The 14,147-nt window shown below is 45.9% G+C and overlaps 1 protein-coding gene across 1 annotated transcript in view; it reads right to left on the bottom strand.

Annotated features, from left to right (window-relative positions):
* GATA4 (GATA binding protein 4) overlaps window positions 1–10,181 on the bottom strand; it is a 78,339-nt gene extending 68,158 nt beyond the window's left edge. Inside the window, exon 1 of the mRNA XM_043487243.1 lies at window positions 9,810–10,181. The gene's annotated coding sequence lies outside the window, so the exon portion shown is untranslated. The remainder of the gene's footprint in view (window positions 1–9,809) is intronic.
* Between the last annotated feature and the right edge of the window lie 3,966 nt (window positions 10,182–14,147).

Here is a 14,147-nt window from a genome sequence, read left to right as displayed (position 1 = left end):
GGTCAGTGTGTGTTCAAGAAAACCTTGCCTGATGAGACATTTATGAGAATGCTAAATGGCACGGTCATAAGAAAGTCAACCTGTATCTACTGGCCCACAGATCTAGGAACTCCTAGTTAATAGAAAAATAAAGCATTTTGTAAAGGCTTTGGGAATATGCACCCTTCATAACTCTGGTTGTCCTTACTTCTTATACCCCTCACTTTGGGATGCATCCTGGCCAGCTCGAGGGTACATATGGTCTGTCCAAGGCTTAAGTTTGTTCCCTTCAGAGACAAGGAAAACCAGTGGTTGATAAGTAATTTTGTTGTAGAGAATTCATTCAGCAAAGATGTCTAGAATGTGCTCCTGTGAGATCACTCTTCAAGACATCACCTACTACAATGACTGTGCCGTGAAGGAGGCCTGCAAATGTAGCATGAGATAAATATGGTGCTTTACTAGGGTCCTGCTTGCCTCATAGATGGAGCAGGATGGAGAGAAACTCACTCCAGTTTACAAAAAACTTAAATTCTGCAGTTCTACCAAAATTCTATTCATATGCCTTTATTACCAAACCAACCAACCAACCAACCAACCAAGGCTGACCTCAAAGTTAAACAAACAAACAAAAAAAAGTATAGAGCTTGGAGTGGTTTTTTTTTTTTTTTGGAGTGGTATTTTAAGTCTCTATCCCCTACTGTATTCACACTCCAATTTTTAAAATTTGCTTGTTTATTACATAATTAACATCAATGAAATCAGCCTTCAGCTCCATGCTACTTTTATCTTCTGTTGACTGAATATGTTACATTAAATTAAAAATCTCAGTACAAGACCTTTGAAGGCTCCCTGAGTTTATGGTGGGATTTTGTGTCCGTTTCTTTGTGTTACCACCTTCCCGGCAACCCCATCCCGCACTCCAGGTATAAAGTGGAAGGGAGGCAGCCTTCTTCTGTATAAACTGCTACTTAATCCTCTACAAATTAAAACTATTTCACTAATACTTGTAACATTTTGTCCTACATTGCCTTCTCAGGGGTTAACTTCCTTGCTTTCACATAGGTCTTCCCTTCTGAAAACCCTCTCGGGTTTTTGGGCCACCACTAAATGTCTGCCTTCCCTCCTCCTCTTCTCCTGGGTCTGAATAAGCAGCGTTTATTTGCAGTTGGACCAGCACCTGGCCTCACATTCCAGCATATCCTTCTGCCAGCAAAGGGAGTTTTGAGAAGAGGAAAAAGTTACAAGAACTTAGGCTGTTGTTTTCAATGTCAGAAACACTCAAGGTTGCAAGTGAAATTCTGAGACAATCTGGATGACTTTGAAAAGATTTTCTAAAGCAGGAGGGGGAATCTGTGTGGAAAAATCACTCCCACCAAGTGTAAACGTCTCTAGAGTCCAGGACTGTTTTTGGAATTTGAGTCCATTGAGTTTTGGAAATTTCAAAGCTGAATTCTCTCAAATGAATAAGTGTTTGTCATAAGCACGCTAGTCATGAAATCTTGGGAAGCAAGAGAATTGGTCTTGGAGGTGACCAATTATCCCCACCCCTCTCAAAGAATTTCTTTTTCTAGTTTCAAGGAAACAGGAGCTCACTGTAGTTCATTTGGAAAATACAAATGAGTATAACACAGGAAAACACAACCTATCCTTAACCACATCACCTAGAAAGAAAAACAGAGAACATTAATGTTCTCCATCTATCTGATTCTCTCTCCTCTCCACCCCACCCAGCCAGTTTCACACTGTATAAAGTATTCTATAATCTGCTCTTTATTTTTTCATAATCTGCTTTTTATTTTTTAAAAGTATATTATGAGATTTCCCATGAGTTAAATATTTTAAGAAAAATAGTTTGATGGCTACATTATGGATTTTGCAGTTTATGTAACTTATTTTTCAGAATTTATATTATTTTCTATTTTTCATTAAACTAAATATATGTTTGAAGGGTCCTTGTCAAGTTCACACAAATATTGGCAAGCAAAGCATCTTGTAAACCTCTGATTATTTCCTTGCGGTAAATTGCTACTACTGGGAAAAGTGGGTCCAAAAAATATGAATATTTGTGGTGTTTTGGATACATATTGCTAAATTGTCTTCCAGAAAGGCTGCACCCAAAATTCCCACCAGCAACACTCAATTTTGGGTGAGATAATTTTAAAACATAGTTATCAGTTTTGGAATAAATGTCTACCCCTTAGCAGACAAATTTAACTATTGAAGTGTTTTGAAGTTACAGGTTAAGAAACAAAGCAAACAAAACCAAACCCGTGAGGGACACTGATGGTAATGAACTACATTATGGAGATTATTTTAGGGACTGGGAGAGGTCCTCTCTGCCCTCTAAGGTCTGTGAAGATTTCAAAACACAAGAAACAGAAGCACAGAAATGGGAAGTAATGTGCCCAAGACAACATAGCCAGTGGGGACTTCCCAGGTGGTTCAGTTCTAAAGAATCTGACTGCCAATGCAGGAGACGTGGGTTTGATCCCTGAGTTGGGGAGATTCCCTGGAGAAGGAAATGGCAACCTACTCCAGTATTCCTGCCTGGAGAATCCCATGGACAGAAGAACCTGGTGGGTTACAGTCTGTGAGGTCGCAGAGTTGAACACGACTTAGTAAGTAGTGGAGTTGGGATTCCAATCACATTATTCTAACACAGCCTAAATTCTCACACTCACCCAGTGACAGTGTGCACCTAGTTTCTCATCAGTTCTAAAGTTTCCAGAGTGTTCTCTGTGATGAGGTCATTGTCCAGAAGTTGCCTTTGGTAACTTTGAAGTTTTTAAACAGCAAATGACAATAATCTCATTATTAATAAGGGGTATTTTATCTTTAAAGAAGGTGGTATCCTCCAGTACTGAGCACATTCACATATCTTATTTCTAGAATATGCCAGAAACAGAAGTGAAATAACTTGCTCCAGGTCACCCAGCTTATAGGTAGTTGTGTTGAGACAAAAATCCAAGCTCTGAAGATTCTTTGGCTACTGCTGACCCAGCAGCAAATACCCACTATGGGAGGGGGAGGCAGGCCAGCTGGACTAAGGCCCACAGTGCCCAAACATTACCTGGGGCTTAGTACCCTGTACTTGCAGATTCCATTCCCAGGGGAAGTCTGAAAGGAAGGTAGCCCAGCTGGTTAGCAGGACACCTGGGGGCTCACGTTAGCAGGAGGGGCTCAGCATCCTGAGCTTAGGTGACGGTAGGCAGGGGCTGATTTCTCCCAGAACAGACTTTCCAATCCTGGGAGCCACATTCAAGCCCACGCAGGCCTCGTTGCCTGCCTTCTGAGGAGGGGATTCCTGCATTGAATGGTAGGCTGGACCGGATAACCCCTGAGGCCCTTGCAACTCCCTGTGTTTCTGATTTGTGTGTTTTAGGGGAAAGAAGTGAGCAGTCACAGGGCTGGAATAGTTGATTTAGGGTTCCGCCTCTGTCGCCAGCATAGCCCTCATCTTGGGCAAATAATTTAACCTGTCAGTACGAGGCACAATGCCTGGTGGAGAGAAGCTTTGTAAATGTTTGCCGAATGACTGAATGAAAGAATGGATGGATGGATTTAGGTCTCCCAGGTCCGGGGAATCCTGGTGAAAATTGGAATCTTATAGTGCTCTGCAATTGGGGTGGAGTATGAATGAGATATTGTGAAGTGTATACTGAACTGCTTAAGATAAAATGTGTAATACTCCAAACCCAAAGGGCTCCTAATTCATCCTTACACTGACAATGGGTAAAACTGTAATTTACCAGCATCGGAAGCACACCAAGCAAGGGTGAATTGTGAGTCCACACAAACTCGGTTTCACCAGTTCCCCCCACCCCCAACCCTCACCCCATCCAGGCTGCAATGGGCCAGCTCGGTGCCTCCTAGTCCTGGTGGGGCACGCCAGCCCCTGTCCCTCCTTCCTCCCCCGCCCCAGATAAATGCCGAGGTCTAATGGATTGTTCATGCTGCTGTCCAGATTAGATAGCCGGCCCCTTCGTTATCGCAGCTGGAGCAAACCCGAGCGGCCACCACGCTGAGAGCTTTCTGAGGCAGCCCGGTGCCAAGCCTGGGGAAACGACAGGGCCCGGGAGAGCTGACAAATCCTGTGGCTTCCAGGCTATTTCCTCCTAGAACTTCTTCTCAGAACTTGCCCTGAACCCTAACTCCTGCTGCTACTCCCATAGCATTTTAGGAAGCAGGTATCCGATGTGCTCAGTAGCTACTATCTGCTGAATTCTAGGGAGAAGTCCTAAGACTTGTAGATTCTGCTTGTCAAATTTCCAGAAGCTAGGAACACTTTGAACACCCTTCCCATACACTCCGCTCCCCCTCCCTTTAGTTAATACTAGAGAGATACTTTTGCAGTAACAGGGTGACCAGTAGGGTAGTATTTTTCCTAATTTTTGTTGTTTTTGAATCACTGCAGAGGAAGCATAGCTGATTTCTGACCTCCACTCTGAATTCCCTGTGGTCAAGTTTTATCTGTTAATGGTCTTGTTTCTTTAGAGTTTCTTTGTTAAAATTTCTTGAGGAAATAAACCTCAATACATTTTCCCCTGGTATTAGCTATTTTTTCGTGATCTCCAGTCATTTTCTGAAAATGAAAAGGATCTATTATTAATCAGCACTGTTATAGGAAACTACATTTTCAAGTAGGCTCTAACAACAAATTCGGCAGAAAACATATAATAAATGCTCAAAATAATGACTTATCTACAAGGAGAGACTAATTGTTCTATCATTATTACACTAGAACTACTCTGATATAACAGAAAGCAAACAAAATCTTAGCTGATGAACAACTGAAAGTTATCTATTTATACCATATCAGTTTCCTGCTAAATCTTTGGAGTTAGTGGAAAGCCATAATAAATCATGTGGTAGGACAAATCAACTGGCTCAGTAGTAAATGCTTCCACATTAAAAAACAACAATACCAACACCACTGCATCATGATTTTGAGAGAATCAATCTTGTTAGACATCCACCTAGAAGCTGGAAAACAATTTTGTAGGGTGCTACTTAGAGGTGGGAATTTAAGAAATTCCTTAAAGGCAAGAAAAACCGCTACCATGTAGTTCAACATTCAGGAATTAAAATAAGTGGCGAACAGGAAGGCTCCTGATTCATCCAACAGGACATCATCGGGTAATTTCTGGATGCGACCTGGACACCCGAATTAATAAAAACGAATTTATCATAAGGAGTAAGGGTCTCGGGCTGGGATGGGGAAAGATCAAGCCAGACGCAGAGGAAAATTTAAAGGCGGAGCGTCTAAGTTAAGAAGACAATATTAAACGAATAAAGAAAATCCCTAAGAACGACGATTGGGATGGATGAGGGAGACATTACACCTCTCAGTAGCTAAAGAAAAAGCAGCAGCCATTTCAACCTCAGCCCCACACCGACCCCCGCCCATGTCGCACCAGAGCCTGGACCCCGCCCCGGGCTTTGCAGCCGCAGCCCCCAGGTTTAGAGACGGGTCGTCTGGGAAGGATCTTCCAGGAGTTTTATCCAACACTAAGAGGAAGTTCGCTGGGGAACGGTCCAGTTTGGGGCGCTGGCTGAGAAGTGATTAAAACACTGCCCCCCCAGAAATCCGCATGCCCAGGCCCGGGAACCCTTTATCCTCTGTAAATTCCAAGTCCAGAAGCTGCGCAAAATCTACCTCCAGCCCCCGCGCGGGCAGGGAACGTGCCTGAAATACTACGGCTCTTTGAGCCGGGCTGAGAGAGACTCCCTGAACCCGGTGTCCGTGGCCACTAAGCCTGCGGCGAGCCCGGGGTGTTTGCCATTCGTTCCCTTCCCGGATTCCCATAATCCTCCAAACCCGGCCCAAGAAATGACTGATCCAGTGCCTTTCGGAGTCTGCGGAGGTTCCCTGCGACCCTCGACCCTGGGGATTGGGGCGTGTGGATGCTCCGCACGGGAGCACGGGATGTTGAGATGCAGAGCAGCCTAACTGGGGAATTGTGTGTAAGAATAACCTTTCTGATTAAACTCCTAATGTGATTCTTGGCCTGTTTAGGGACCTCACAGGGCGGTCGCGACCGCAAAGACACCGCGGGGGACGGGGCTGCACTACAAGCCTTGCTACTCCGACCAAGGGGGCAACGGCTGGGGCCGCTAGCGCTCAGCTCACAGAGGGAGGAGAGGAGGAGGCAGGCAAAGTTAGCACACCTTCTCCTGTCCGCCACCCAACCCGTACCGCGCCCCCCCGCCGCCCCCGCCATCAATGCGTCTTGAATCCTGCATCCCCAGACCCCTAAAGGGGTCTCCCTTGCAGAGGGCAGCTGGGGCGGCGTTCTGATCAGCGCCAGACTCAGGCCGGAGGTCACACGACTGACCGCGCCTGCGGCCTGGGCTTTCTCGCCCACCAGCCCTACTGCGCTCAGGAAGTTCGGTTGCGCGGGTTTCCCAGGGCCTGAGACCCGACCCTGGAGACCTCGGACTCGACACCCGTCCGAGGTGGCCTGGCCTACATAGCGCCACAATAGTTGAAATAAGTTCAAACCAAACCAGCTTCGGCCGCGCCAGGAATGCGAATAAGTTGGAGCCCCGCAGCCTCGTGGGCCAAGCGCGGGAGAGTGCAAAGATCTCAAGGGGGGTGGTGTTTATTTGCGGAAATCCGTCGGTTCTAGCTCGTCGCGCATCTGCTCTCGTCCCAGCTTTGCACTAGACGGCTCAGCAGGAGGGACCCGATTGCGGATGTTAACTACCCCAATCGCTGGCCCAGGCTTCCATGAACCGGTTTTCCTCAGGGTTGCGTACTTATCCGGGCTCTGTCCTGGGAAGACCTTCTCTGATGACGATGAGTGACTTAGCAACCGGTTCGAGCCCCTTTGCGGGGAACCCTGGCGACGTGCTGTAACTTTGGGCAGAATAACCACTTCCAATCTTGCTTCTCGCCTTGCGAGGAGTGGGAGAAACAAGAACTCTATGTAAAAGGAATTTGTAAACTTTTAAACGCCATACAAAAGGGATTAAAATGGATGACTAATGATGAACACTGTCATCCTTCTCCTAGTTTCTCTCATTTGGGGACAATTCCTTGGCTCTTTCAAGCATCCCAGAAGTTTTATTGAGTGTTCCCATTATTTGAGAGTCTCCACCTCACCCCTCCTCCATTTCTAAAAAAAAAAAAAAAATTGTTTCCCCCCCAAACTTTTCGTTTCCTTCTTCAAACTCGGCGAAGTTACGATTGATCGCTGGGGATCCGGTTTACTTTTCAAGGTCGCCGCCGTCACGGTCAGGGGCCCGCGCCGCGGGGACCCACCCAGCCGGGCCGGCCGACTCCCTCCTGTGGGCCGCGCGCCCCGCACCGCGGCCAGTCTCGGCCCCGCGCGCCCCACGCCGGCGCCCGGACCCGGACCTCCTCGGTCCAGCGTTCCTTTTCATTTTCGCTGACAGCCTCAAGATTGCTGTCTTCCCTTCCCGCCCCTGTCCTTCCCGACCCTCCGCCGGAGCCTGACGCCGCCTGGTTTATTGACCTTAGATCGGCTTCGGGGCTTTATCAGAGCCGGCGGGGGCGTCCCGCGGCGCAGGCCCGGCGGGCTGGGGGCCCACCCTCCGCCTGGCCCAGTGGCGCGACGGGAGCCCCTTTTAAGCTTTTTCTGGAAAGCTTTCTTTGCCATCCCTGATTCTAATTCGGAGGATTTAAAGAAAAATCGTCAGAATTCGCGTGGTCCCGGAAAGAGCCGAAGCAGGGCCCTCCCCGCGCTGGGAGTTTTTTCCTGTGTCGCCCGCCCCTCTATCCAGACAGTTCAGGAGAAAGTGCCTCCCCACCCACCCCCCAATTATTCGGATAATTGTCTCAAATCTCCACTTGGTGCTGTGTTTAGACAGCTGGAGATTGATAGCCTGAATTTCTTCAGGCTCTGTGCTGCCCCAACCCCAAGCCCCCTGCTTTCTACTGTCCCCAGCGCTAAACCATCTCTGCACTTACACATGCTGAACTACAATTTTCCGCCCCATAAATCACTTGGCAAATATAACAAAGCATTAGAAAGTCATTTGAAATGGATATTTTATTGGGCTTGAGAAATAGAACGGGATAAAGAGCAACTTATTAATATTTCCTCAGTACCAACCACAGGAAACTGAGATTCTCGCCTCCCTGCCAATTGAATTCACAAATGCAAAGTCACTTTCAGGGATGAATTCTTTAGAAGAAACAGGATATGTCTGTTTTGCTAAAAATGAACTCTAATGAATTATGTTTAAAAAGTTAATAAAGTAGGACTTTTATATATCCTTTCATGCTAGGCTTATTTATTCAAATAAGACGAACAGAAATAAACAAGCAAACAAAAACCAACACATTACTACTAATAATAAAAAAGTCAAATCAATTTTGTGATGATAAATCATGGGATTTTAGTAGCCTTTCACAGTAGGATTTTCATTCAATTCAGAGGGGCACTTCCTTGATTTTGCCGAGCTAGAAACCTCTCAAATTCCCTTAATTCTGGAGAACACACAGAAGCCTGAGAATAACAGCCTTTGGGAGAAATGGGGAAGGTGACAGGACTCAGAGCTGGCCAGGGGAAAGAGAAGTCAGGCAGGTTTGAACCACCTGGCTGGAAGCCGGCGAGAGGGAAACACAGGAAAATTTCCATTCTCTGCTTTGCAGAGCTAATATTTGTAGTAACTGTACAGACACCAAGAGACTTTGCACTAACTCCTTCCCAATTCCTGATGAACGCTGCTTAGTCCTCGAAAGGCTACAGAGTTAAAATCTGCCATTATCTATTTCCAACCTTTGGGCCAGCGGGAAAAGCTCAACCTGCCTGGTTTCAAACCCTGCACAGAGCCTTCATTTTTAAGCACGGATTTGCCATTCTCAACCCGTGTCCTCTCAAAGCTATCCCTCTGTCTTTACCACTGTATCTCCTTTTCTTTGCAACTCAGCCCTTTTCTCAGTTACTAATAAGATCCAAAGCTCATTTGTCCAAGCAATGGGTTTATAGGGAGCAGAGGTAATTTTGATGTGTTTGCAAAAAGCATATGCAACCAAACTCTTGCAAGTACAACCTGAACTCAGAAAAGAAAAGCATGATCATTGAGGTACACCTGCAAGACCCACCCTCACCCCCTCCTTCCCATCACAAGTCTGGCTCCAGAATTAACGAAAAATTAAACCGGACACCAAGCCTGGTTGACTTTTGATCTGTTAATAGGTAAAGAAAATTATTAGATCCTGAAGGCCATGAGGCCTGTCCACTAACTCACCAATGGAACCAACGAAAAATGCCAGTGAGATTTTTTCTGCCCCGAAAGCATCCTGGGCAGGTCTGATCTGAGTCAGGAAGGGTTCTCCTAAGCTTTCTAACCAGGTTCTCAAGACAGAGCATCCACAGCAGGAACTCCAAGGGAAAGAAAAACCATCTGAATGTGTTGGAGGAAGCAGAGGCAAGGGGCCCAGGGGCAATCGGTCAGATCGCTTGATATTTTTGCATGGTGCATATTCACTTATTATTTTTTTCTTGAGAGACAGCTCATCCCCATCAACTTCTGATTGTTCAAGCAGGAAGCCGAATCAGGAAATGGAGAAACTAAAATGCCACCCGATTGTAAGAAAGAAACCGAGAAAATGAACCGCAGAGCGAAAGTGGGAAAGGAAGCCTTGCCTCTGTGACTTGGCCTGCAAAGAATCTCATCCTTCCTGTCCCCAAGGCCCAAGAGCCCCTGTGCACCCTCACTCCAGGCTGGCAGGTCCTCTCCCTGACCTCCTCCCCCCACCGACCTTCTATCCTCCAGCCCCTCTGCTCCTGGCCCTCCCGGCATCTCCTGCTCTGCCCTGGTGAAGGGGTCACCAGGGGGGCCAGGTGGGAACTCACCCAAAGTGGAAGCGATGTTTCTGCAGCTCCTCGCAGCGTCCTTCAGTCCCGGGGACTCCAGGCTGTTCTCAGCGGGTGGGAGGGAGGCGTTGTGAGCTGTCTCCCAGCTCCCTCGGAGCTCCCAGCTTTCCCCTCGGAATTAGATAACAGGAAAAATAGATAAGAGAAGTGGTTCATTAATTCAGCAAGCCTTTTTTTTTTTTTTTTGGGTATGTGTGCAAGTAGAAGGAAATCCTCCTAGGAACTGAAGCCCTAGTTGGACAATAAAAAAAAATAATAGTCAGTGTTCACACGGTTCCAGAGATGCTTTTGAAAGTTCGTCTGCTCAGAAGGACCAGAGATCAACAGGAAAGAAACGGAAGGAATCGGAAGGAATCATGTTCTTGGGGAGAAACGCTGATTCAGAGCATGGCTCCTCTAACCCAAGTCCCTCTCAGACTCTAGTCTTGTCCTGAGCAGGGAGGGCTGCCCTGTGTTATTTGGTTGGCGCAAGCAGTCGTCCTCTGAGGGCAGGAGTAATAATTACAGCAGTACAATTCTTCCCAGCATGGCAATAAAAAAAATAAGATCTTCAAAGCACTTGCTCTGTAGAATTTTCTGGGCTCCTCAGGATAGGGTCAGGGAGGCAGATTACATAATAATAAGAGATAATTGAGACAGCTGAGCTCAGAAAGGTTAGGAACAAGCCTGTGGTCCAGTCACATAGCAAGGAAAGGGGATGGAGCCCACATAAGAACAGATCAATTGACTCCTATTTGGGGGGGGGCTCCAAAATCACTGCAGATGGCAACTGCAGCCATGAAATTAAAAGACACTTGCTCCTTGGAAGAAAAGTTATGAGCAACCTAGACAGCATATTAAAAAGCAGAGACATTACTTTACCAACAAAGGTCTGTCTAGTCAAAGCTATGGTTTTTCCAGTAATTATGTATGGATGTGAGAGTTGGACTATAAAGAAAGCTGAGCGCCAAAGAATTGATGCTTCTGAAGTGTGGTGTTGGAGAAGACTCTTGAGAGTCACTTGGACAGCAAAGAGATCCAACCAGTCCATCCTAAAGGAAAGCAGTCCTGAATATTCATTGGAAGGACTGATGCTGAAGCTGAAACTCCAATACTTTGCCCACCTGATGTGAAGAACTGACTCACTGGAAAAGACCCTGATGTGGAAAAGATTGAAGGCAGGAGGAGAAGAGGACAACAGAGGATGAGATGGTTGGATGGCATCACCGACTCAATGGACATGAGTTTGAGCAGGCTCCAGGAGTTGGTGATGGACAGAGAAGCCTGGCATGCTGCAATCCATGGTGTCACAAAGAGTTGGACACAACTGAGTGACTGAACTGAATCCAGTAATAAAGAAATCAATGGGTTCTTAAAACTGAAAGAGACCTCAGAATTCAGTCTCTTTCACAGAGCAAGAATTCCCTGTGATGTCATTAGTTGCACTCTAATTGCATTCCCTTGGTGATGGGGAGCTCATCCCTTTACATTGCATGGAGGTACAGTTCTACCGGCCACCACACTTCCCTGTCTCCCAGGTGACCCAGAATTGTGGGCTGTGCCAGGCGCACACAGAGAGAAGGAAGAGGCAGCTGCAGCAGGGTTTGAGGAATCAGGCAAACCAGGTCTCCTGACAGGTCTGCTGCGGAATTCTCTCCTGTCACGTCTGGCATTGTTTAGGGCAAGTTTCTCCCATGGAGTCAGTGTCTCCCAAAGGCAATTCTTAATAAGAAGAAACAGAATGCCTTTATATTTTTAACATATTTCCCTCTTCCCCGTCTCCAGAATTCTTACAGCAATCTCTGCAAGGAAAGGAAAGAACAAGTTATAAGTAATACAAGTTATTGCTTATTTCCAAATGTAGTCCAGAAACCCAGAACAGAAAAGGTGAATGAACTGCCAGAAACAAAAAACAAATGTTTGGTGGAAAAGCAACTAAAGAGATGAAGGCCTGGGAAAAAAGGGAAAACATAAGGGAAGATAAATATTTTTTCCTTCCAAGAATTTTTAGTTATGAATATTTTTGGAAGTGATAAATAAGGTGTCTATTATTGTTATCTGTCTCTATACTCTTCCCCTGCCAAATGACTTGTAGAAACTATGCCACAGGAAGATTTTACTGTACAGCTCCCTGTGATGTCAGATCATTAAAATTCCTAATGTGTGGGCTGAGCAGGACAAGACGGTGATGCAGAAGTAGTGTCATGCCTGCTTTCTCTTTGGGGGGGGTCTCTTAATTTTACCAGAGGACTGCCCTTTCCCCTGTAGCCTCTCTTCATGAAGTTTAAACAATTATTATGGTAAATACACATATTTATATATATACAGTATGTAGACACAGGCACAGTGATAAAGAATCCGCCTGTCAATGCAGGAGATGCAAGAGATGTGGGTTTGATCCCTGGGTCAGGAAGATCCCCTGGAGGAGGAAATGGCAACCCACTCCAGTATTCTTGCCTGGGAAATTCGATGGACAGAGGAGCCTGGCAGGCTACTGTACATGGGGTCGCAAAATCAGACATGACTGAGTGACTGAGCACACACATATACATATAATGTAAAATTTACCATCTTAACCATTTTTAAGAATTCAGTTCAGTGACATTAATTGTATTCAGATTGCTCTACAGATGTCACCACCATTCGCCTCCAGAACTGTTTCATCTTCTCCAACCAAAACCCTGTCCCCGTTAAATAACACTTCCCCATTCCTCCTCCCTGCAGCCCCTGTTACTCATCATTCTACTTCCTGTCTCTGTACATTTGACTACTCTAAGTACCTCATAAAAAGTGGAATCATACAGTATTTGTCCTTTGCTGACTGGCTTATTTCACTGAGCACAGTGTCGTCACGGTTCATCCATTGCTGTAGCCTATGTCAGAATTTCCTTTCTTTGGAATATTACTCAGCCATAAAAAGAAATGAATTTGAGTCAGTTGTACTGAGGTGGATGAAACTAGAGCCTATTATACAGAGTGAAGTAAATCAGAAAGAAAAAACACGTATTGTATATTAACATATATATACATGGAACCTAGAAAAATGGTACAGATGAAGCTATTTGCAGGGAAGGAATGGAGATGCAGATGTAGAGAATGGTTGTGTGGATACAATGGAGGAAGGAGAGGGTAGGGCGGATTGAGAAAGTAGCCTTGACTTATATACACTCTCATGTGCAAAAAATAGATAGCAAGGGAAAACTGCTGGGTAGCACAAGGAGCCCAGCCTGCTCTGTGATGACCTAGAGAGGTGGGATGGGAAGAGGGGAGGAGGCTCAGGATGGGGGGCTGTGCTGCGTGCTAAATCACTTCAGTCCTCTCTGACTCTGTGCAACAGCATGGACTGGAGCCCTCCAGGCTCCTCAGTCCATGGGATTCTCCAGGCAAGAATACTGGGGTGGGTTGCCATTTCCTCCTCCAGGGGACCTTCCCAACCCAGGGTCAGACCCGGGTCTCCTGTATTGCAGGCAGATTCTTTACCATCTGAGCCAATGGAGGGGATATATGTATTAATATAATTATGACTGATTTGCATTGTTGTATGGCAGAAACCAACACAACACTGAAGAGCAACTTTCTGCCAATTAAAAAATACAAAGAAGAATTTCCTCCCTTTTTAAGGCTGTATAATATTCTATTGCACATATATACCACTTTTGTTTACCATCATCCGTGGATGGCAATTCTGGCTATTGTGAATAATGCTGCTATGAACAGGGGTGTGCAAACATCTGTTCTAGTTCTGTTTTCAGCTCTTCTGCATTATATCCACAGAAGTAGAATTGCTGGATCATATGTACCAGTGTAAGCTAAATTTTTTGATGAGCTGCCGTACTGTTCTTGTTTCATTGTTTTGTTTTCGGCCCTGCAGTATGTGGGAGCTTAGCAGGGATCGAACCCGTGACTCTTGCAGTGGAAGCCCAGAGCCTTAACGACAAAACTGCCAGGGAAGTCCCTGTCAAGCTGTTTTTTTCCCACCCCTTGTGGAGTTCTGATTTAAAATGGGTAGAGGATGTCTCCATCCCCCAAAAAAATGAAAAGCTGAGGCAGCTGCACCCACTTACTTCAGCTGGGGTTCTATCCAGGCAGGTCGATGCCTGCTTAGAGGTTCCCAACATCAGCTCTGCTGTCTACTACCTCCCTCTCCCACACAGGACCACAAGCTGGGGTCCTCACAGCTTCACTGTCCAGCCAACAAGGTCAAGGAAAGAAACACAAGTCGTAGACAGCATGCATTTATGTTCAGAAATTTAAAAAGCAAAAATAATCATGGGAGCATTAGTGAAATCTCCTGTATTTTTGTTTCAGGTTACTGAACTTTTTTGTGAGGTAGAGGCA

This window comes from Cervus canadensis, chromosome 14, assembly GCF_019320065.1.
Source record: "Cervus canadensis isolate Bull #8, Minnesota chromosome 14, ASM1932006v1, whole genome shotgun sequence".
Taxonomy (NCBI): domain Eukaryota; kingdom Metazoa; phylum Chordata; class Mammalia; order Artiodactyla; family Cervidae; genus Cervus; species Cervus canadensis.
Note: the sequence above shows the minus strand (reverse complement) of the source record. Positions and strands in the feature narration are given on the sequence as shown.